The sequence below is a fragment of the Mandrillus leucophaeus genome, unplaced genomic scaffold, assembly GCF_000951045.1.
Source record: "Mandrillus leucophaeus isolate KB7577 unplaced genomic scaffold, Mleu.le_1.0 Scaffold62, whole genome shotgun sequence".
Lineage (NCBI taxonomy): Eukaryota > Metazoa > Chordata > Mammalia > Primates > Cercopithecidae > Mandrillus > Mandrillus leucophaeus.
This window is the reverse complement of record NW_012106697.1, coordinates 3410760-3419073: the sequence shown is the minus strand read 5'-3', so window position 1 is coordinate 3419073 and position 8314 is coordinate 3410760. Positions and strand designations below refer to the sequence as shown.

Below are 8314 nucleotides of genomic sequence, written 5' to 3'. Positions count from 1 at the left end.
GGACAGTCAGGGGACATCTAGGGAGGTGTTTCTAGAAACATGGTGATTCTAGGGGAAAGATAAATGGGCAGGCAACCGGGCATTGTTTACAGGGTACCCTAAAAATCTTAGTGCAGTTTTAAGCTCTAAAGAGAGATCAAGAATGATACGTTTAAAACAACTAAAAGTATAATTGGATTGTTCGTAACACAAAGGATAAATGCATTAAGGAATGGAGACCCAATTTTATGTGATGTGATTAGTACTCACTGCATGCCTGTATCAAAACATTTCATGTACCCCATAAATACATACACCTACTGTGTACCCACAAAAATTAAAACAAAAAAAAGAGAAAAAAGAAAAAAGAATGGATGATAAGGAGGCTAAAGTCAGCCATTCCTAGTGGGAAGTTAGACCTTCTTGCCCAATTTCAAGACCTAAGCTAGTTCTCAGACACAGAACTCACTGACACAGAACTCATTGAGTAAAGAAAAGGTCCAGTACATGCAGAGAAGGACCTGTACATGCAGGATATACAGCACAGCCTTTGCAGTATGGATTCCCCAGTGCTCCCAAAAGAAACTATGGCCACCTATGTAGGTGCCATACCTTGGAAAGAAGGGAACACACAGATCTTATATCCAAGGCTCTTGAATAGAGCAATATCCGAGAAATCTAATGTCACCGTGGCCTCCCTGTTAGAGTAGAGAAATGTAGGTATGAGAAAATAAACAAGGCAGGAGGCTCAGCATGGCCATGGGCAGCAGCGGTGGTGGTGGTAGAGGTGGAGATGGAGTCCTGGACAGGAGGACTGGGTGTTGTTCCTGTGCAGTCAGGTCAGAGTGATGATTGTGATGTTTGGAATGATACAGCATTGATAGAAGCTTATGACAAAGCCATGCTTCTTTTAAGCCACTGTTCTCAAGAATGATGACATTTGTGAAACTTCAGATAACCAAAAGGCACACCTAAAAGAAAATCCAAGAAGGATAAGAGCCAAAAATAGAATACGCAACTCCTGTGTGAATACGCAAACAGGAAAGCTGGTGGCGCATGTTCTGCATTAGGTCAGAAGACAACTGTCTTCACCCAGCTACATCATTGCTTCAGTTGATTGTATTTTATTTTTATTATTATTATTTTGAGACAGCATCTTGCTCTGTCACCCAGGCTGGAGTGCAGTGGCACGATCATAACTCACAGCAGCCTCCACCTCTCAGGCCCAACCGATCCTCCTGCCTCAGCCTCCTGAGTAGCTGGGACTTAATTTTTACTTTTCATAGAGACAGGTTCTTACTACATGGCCCAGGCTGGTCTTGAACTTCTGGGCTCAAGCGATTCTCCCGCCTCAGCCTCCCAAAGTGCTGGGATTACGGGTGTAAGCCACCATAGCCTGAGCCACTTTGGTTGATTTTAAGGGAAAAACCCATGTTGCAGTGTACACTGGATATGGAAATGGAGAGGAGCAAAATCTGCCTGATCTACTACTTTCCCCAACCTCTGAAGTAGCTAATAATATAGAATAGAACACTCAGGAGAATGAAAGTCAAGTTCCAATGGATGAAAATGAGAACTCCAAGTCTCCTGGAAATAAACCAAATAACATCAAATCAAAAGCTACTCCATGGAACTCCTTTCTCCTTCTGCCACCCCCATGTCAGGGTCAGGACTGAGACCAGGAAAGCCAGGTCTAAAATTCAATGTTCCTCCACCAGCACCCCATTTCCTGTCATGCTGGCTGCCTTCATTTCCCTCTGGACCATCAATAATTCCTCCACTTCCACCTGTCATATGTCCAGAGTCTCTTAATGATGCTTTGCTTTGGGAAGTGTGATCATCTCTCAGTACCTAACTGGCTATCATACTAGCTATTATATGGTGTGATGGTTAATATTAGGTGTCAATTTGATTGGATGGAAGGATGCCTTGATAGCTGGTAAAGTACTGTTTCTGGGTGTGTCTATGATGGTGTTGCTAGAGGAGACTGACATTTGAGTGGGTGGGCTGGGAGAGGAAGACCCACCCTCAATGTGGGTGGGCACCATCCTATTGGTTGCCAGTGATGCAGGCAGAAGTGGGTGGGATAACCTCGCCTGCTGAGTCCTCTGGCTGCCTTCCTTCTCCTGTGCTGGATGCTTCCTCCTACTTCTCCTGCCCTTGGACATTAGACTCCAGGTTCTTTGGACTCTGGGACTTGCACTAGTGGTTTGCTGGGGGCTCTCGGGTCTTTGGCCACAGACTTTCAGTCTGCATAAGGCTGCATAATCAGCTTCCCTGGTTTGAGGCTTTTAGACTCGGACTGAGCGACTACCAGCTTCTCTCTTCCCCAGCTAGAAGACAGCGTATCAGGGGCCTTCACCTTGTGATTGTGTGAGTCAGTTCTCCCTGATAAACTCTCTCAGAGGAAGAACTGGCTCATACAGTCACACACACAATGCATGATATGTATATGATATATATATAGAATACTAATGTAAATGGTATAGATACACATATATATAACCCATGTATATACATACACATATATCCTACTAGTTCTGTTCCTCTGGAGAACCTTGACTAATACATATGAGGGTTTCTTTGTGTGTTTTTTGAGATGGGTGGTGTGATCTAGGCTCACTGCAACCTCCGCCTCCCAGGTTCAAGCAATTCTCCTGCCTCAGCCTCCCAAGTAGCTGGGATTACAGGCATGCGCCACCACGCCTGGCTAATTTTTGTATTTTTAGTAGAGGCGGAGTTTCATCATGTTGCCCAGGCTGGTCTTGAACTCCTGGCCTCAAGTGATCTGCCCACCTCAGCCTCCCAAAGTGATGGGATTACAGGCATAAGCCACCATGCCTGGCATGAGGCACCGCGCCCGGTGAGTTTTAAACTAAAAATAAAAGAGAAAGGTGCTCACATGTCAATTAAGAAGTAATTCTGCCATCCTTATAAAAGTGAATCTTACTTTTGCATAAATTTTATGATTTGTGGAAAACAAATGTTTTACAATATTTAAAAAAATCGAGTTGTTAAAAAGTTGAAAAGTTAATGTAAAACGACATTAAAGGGATTTTGATGCCAAAACTATTAGATAAAAAGTTGATCTACACCCACCCCAGAATTCTCATCATATCAAAATATCATCTCACCAAAGACTTGCTGGTTAGTTGTGTGGGCAAAACATACGTATACAATGAAGAGATCCTTAGGATCTGATGATATTGCATCACCAGGAGTCAGACAACCAGACATGCTTTTTCATTTGTCATGTAGTGTGCATCTGTGATGTGTTCTTGTCAAAAGAGCTCAACTGAAATTTAGTTGAGCTTTTAGATCTAATTTTCCATTTGCAGAAGATACTGGGGCTAGAACAACAAGTTAAATGACACCATTAAAGAAATGATCAGATAGGTTCAGAATGTGGAATATTGTAGAGATAACTGGCCTCATTTCTTCAAAATATCAGCATTCAGGAAGAAGAAGGAAGTGGAGTGGGTAACTCTTCTAGACTCAAACTTCTTAAGGCCAGGCAGGGTGGCTCAAGTCTGTAATCCCAGCACTTTGGGAGGCTGAGACAGGAGAAGCACTTGAGGCCAGAAATTTGAGACCAGCCCGGGCAACATAGCCAGACCCCATCTCTACAAAAATCATTAAAAAATTAGCCAGGCATGATGGTGAGTGCCTGTAGTCCCAGCTGCTCAGGTGGCTGGGCTGGGAGGATCTGTTGCGCCCAGGAGTTCAAGATTGCAGTGAGCTATGATTGCGCCACTGCCCGACAGCCTAGGTGACAGATCAAGACTCTGTCTCTAAAAGAATAAAAATAAAAGTTACTTAGGAGACTTAATAACTAAATGCAATGTGCAATCTTTGATTGGAACCCTTTGTTTGTTTATTTGTTTGTTTGAGACAGGGTCAGGCTGGAGTGCAGTAGCGCAATCTTGGCTCACTGTAACCTCTGCCTCCCAGGTTCAAGTGATTCTCTGTCTCGGTCACCCAAGTAGCTGGGTGCACGCCACCATGCCTGGCCAATTTTTGTATTTTTAGTAGAGATAGTGTTTCACCATGTTGGCCAGGCTAGTCTTGAACTGCTGACCTCAGGTGATCTGCCCGCCCCAAAGTGCTGGGATTATAGGCGTGAGCCATTGCGTCCAGCCTGAAGCCTGGTTTTGAAAGTCATCTGTAAAAGACTTGGGCAAAGGGCCTTTGAAGAAATTTGAATATGGACTAGATTTTATTTTATTTTATTTTATTTTATTTTATTTTATTTTTTTTGAGACGGAGTCTCGCTCTGTCGCCCAGGCTGGAGTGCAGTGGCCGGATCTCAGCTCAGTGCAAGCTCCGCCTCCTGGGTTCCTGCCATTCTCCTGCCTCAGCCTCCCGAGTAGCTGGGACTACAGGCGCCCGCCACCGCGCCTGGCTAATTTTTTGTATTTTTAGTAGAGACGGGGTTTCACTGTGTTAGCCAGGATGGTTTCGATCTCCTGACCTTTTGATCCATCTGCCTCGGCCTCCCAAAGTGCTGGGATTACAGGCGTGAGCCACCACACCCGGCCCTGAATATGGACTGTATTTTAAATGATATTAGACAATTATTGCTAATTTTATGAGCTGGGATAAGCGTATTGTAGTTTATAGAAGAATGTCTTTATAAATGTGCGTGCTGAAGTATTTAAGAGTTAATAACTGTTAAAATATCTCTAAGATATTTTCAAATGGTTTAGCAAAATGTGTGCGTGTGTGTGTGTGTGTATGTGTGTGTCTGTGTGTAAAGTATAAATAGCAAAATGTTAATGAACCTAACTGGTATATTTATTAATGTTCACTGTCCTATTTTTTCTATTTTCTTTATGTTTAAAAGTCTATAATAAATTTTTTTTCATAAAAAAAGAAAAGAAAGTCCTTGATAAAGTTTGTCTGTCACTGGGTCTGTGCATCCTGCCACCCACAACACCGGTGTCATTTCCTTAGTTTCGGAATACATCAGTCTCCTAAGTAACTTTTTCGTTTTTATTCTTTTAGAGACAAGTTTTTTGTTTTTGTTTTTTTTAAGAAATGAGCTCTCAATCTGTCGCCCAGGCTGGAGCGCAGTGACTTGATCATGGCTCACTGCACCATCCCGGGTTCAAGTGATCCTCCCACCTCAATCTCCCAAATAGCTGGAATTACAGGCACACACCACCATGACTGGCTCGTTTTTTGTATTTTTAGTACAGACGGGGTTTCTCAACATTGCCCAGGCTGGTCTTGAACTCCTGAGCTCAAGCAATCCACCTGCCTCAGCCTCCCAAAGTGCTGGGACTACAGGCATGAGCCACTGGGCCCAGCAGAGACAAGCTCTTGACCACATATGGCAGCTGGCAGACAGAATCCTACATTGGTTCCTGGACTGTGGAATAAGAACTACCATAGTAGGAAAGGCCACCCGAAAGTTCCTAAAATTATCCCCTCTGACCTTGATAGTAAATATCTCGTTCAGAGAGATAGCAGAGATTGGTGCCACCCTCAAGGACTTTAATAGTTCACAGCTGGCGGTCCTTCTTGTAACTCCATTTAATTCACCAGTCTCACCTCTGCAAAATCTGGGTGCATCATGGCAGCTGACAGTGGTCAATCACAAACCTAACCCTAATTTTAGCTGCTGTTCTGGATATGGTATCCTTACAGAGCAGATGAACCCAGGTAGGGTCTGTGATGTGCAGCTATTAATCTAGAAAGGGCATTCTTTCAATACCCATTAGGAAGGGGCATTAGTTCTCATTTCCGTGGGATGAACTGCAGCAGGCTTTCACTGTCTTGCCTCAGAACGATATCATCCTCCCATTCTAGTTTATTTCTATGAAATTTCAACTTTCAGGAAGGACAGCAAATATTTGATAGTTTGTCAGTTAGTTCTGCCTATGAAGATAGAAGGTAGACCTTGAAAATATGTCAAGCCTTTTTGCCGAAGTCTATGCTCACTACTTTGTTGGATGCTGAGCCAGCGCGCCTCAGACAAAGCTGTTAGACTGACAGGTTCAACGTGCCAGGTAGTAGCAAAGATATTCCTATTAAGTTACTGGCAACAAATCACTGGAAATCATAAAATGGTTGTTATGGGTATTAATGATGTCATAAAAATTGTCCAAAGGCATTGAAATCTTCTCTGATTGTCTCTCCGTTAAATATCCGGTGTGCCTCAGCCTCCAAAAGCAGAGCACGCTCCCCTTTTCTTCATACAGTGCACACTTAGTGGTGGCCATTTGATTGTATTTACCTGTTTCGCCTTTTCCTTCAACACCTAATCTGGATCAAAAGGCATCTTTTTGTCCATCACCTGTTCTCCATAATTAAAGCAGTGGATGAATTGGCATTTAGGTGTATTCTTTCTCTTTCTCTCTCTCTCTCTCTTTTGTTTTTTTAAATTGAGACAGGATCTCGCTCTGTCACCGAGCCTGGAACATGGTGGTGCAATCACAGCTCACTTCAGCTTCGAACTCCTGGGTTCAAGCGATCCTCCCACCTCAGCTTCCCAAGCAGGTGAAACATACTTTCTGAGTAGGTATGCACCAGCGTGCCTGGTTAAATTTTTTTTTTTTTTTTTTTTAGATGACGTCTCACTGTGTTACCCAGACGGAAGTGCAGTGGCACGATCTTGGCTCACTGCAACCTCCTGCCTCCTGGGTTCAAACCATTTCCTACCTCAGCTTCCTGAGTAGCTGGGGTTACAGGTGCCCACCACCACGCCTGGCTAATTTTTGTATTTTCAGTAGAGATGGGGTTTCACCAACTTGGTCAGGCTGGTCTCTAACTCCTGACCTCAGGTGATCCACCTACCTCGGCCTCCCAAACTGCTGGGATTACAGTGTGAGTCCCCGAACCTGGCATTTAAAATTTTTTTTAATAGAAAAAAATTATTTTTTAATAGGGTCTTGCTATGTTGCTCAGGCTGGTCTGAAACTCCTGAGCTCAAGTGATCCTCCGGCCTTGGCCTCCCAAAGTCCTGGGATGACAGGCGCCAGCCACTGCACCCTGCTGACTCACATTCTATGTTCATTCATAGCAGATACTCTGTCAGCTCTGATCCCAAAGCCTCTTCTATACAAGTGCCCTACAGCTCACAAAATCATCATTAACAAAACAAGAAAATACCTGTTTATATAGCCTGTGTTTTCAGAGATAAATAAGATCAAAAGCCGTAGAACATTATCCCCAAGGAAAACACGTATGCCAGGAGTAGCTCCATGCCCTGTTCCTCAGTTCTGTCCAGCCTCGGTGAGAAATATCTGCTAGCAAGAGGACGTGGTAGTAAAGCCTCTTTCAATTTATCTGCCATATTATTCTGCTTTCTCTTTATGCATAATATTGGTCATTAACTTTGGGGCTGGTGGTGTTTGTTTCTTAATGTTCATGTCACTGATATCTCTTACTGCTACTACCTCTTCTCTGCCTTTAGTGATACAATTGATTGGTTTCATACTTGAAAAGTGATACTTTGCTTTTATTCCAGGAAACCTCATGTGGATGCTGGAAAGGTCACTGAGCTTGTGTGAAAGTGATACAAAAGTATGGATGGCTTTGTGCCATTATGGGACAAAATTCAATACAGACAAAGCATGAAGGGCAAAAAGTGAATGGATCACTTGTCGAACGAAATCCAATTTTCAGATATTCATGATGCTACATCCTATTCACACTTTTCTTTTCCAATCCTTGTGTGAAATCATCACCTTCACAGATTCACTTGTCCCAACATGTAAGAATTCGCATTCCACATTTGTGCCAGAGTCTTGTTTACTATGTTTGGGTATGGTGTTATTCTGGTTGTAGTATGTATGTTATTATTTCATTATTGCCTTTATGCCTCGATAAACCATTTTGTGCCACTAATCCACTTTTGTGAAATGAAGCTAAAATGCAATGTGTGAGTAAAAATAAAAAGCCACCTTGAATAAAGTAGGCAGTATTATGTAAATGATTTGGAAGCGCATAAGCCTCAAGGTAGCAGACACTACTTACTGGATAGCAGCTGCCCCCAAAATGACCAGCACAATTTGTGGCTCCTGTGCAACCTCTGAACACATCATTATTTTTAGCATTTTAATGGCATTTCTTGAAAAGCATAGTTTATCTTACATTTTCAATTTATGACACGAATATGAACAAAATTGCCTCACAGCTTTTCCTCTGAGGCTGCCTGTGGGATGCGTGATAGCCCTAGAGGGATGACCCAGGGTGTGTGAGCCACACTGCTCTCCATCTCTTGCCTTCTCCACTTAAATATTTGCTTACATTTTTAAAAGTTATTTTTCATAGTTTTATTTCCTATCCTTGGTTACCTTGGTTATTTACTTCTCTGGACTTTTTTTTTTTT

General features: G+C 42.9%; 1 pseudogene; it reads left to right on the top strand.

Moving 5' to 3' along the window:
- The first annotated feature begins 772 nt into the window (after positions 1–772).
- On the top strand, positions 773–1866 carry LOC105553977 (annotated as a pseudogene).
- Positions 1867–8314: the final 6448 nt, after the last annotated feature.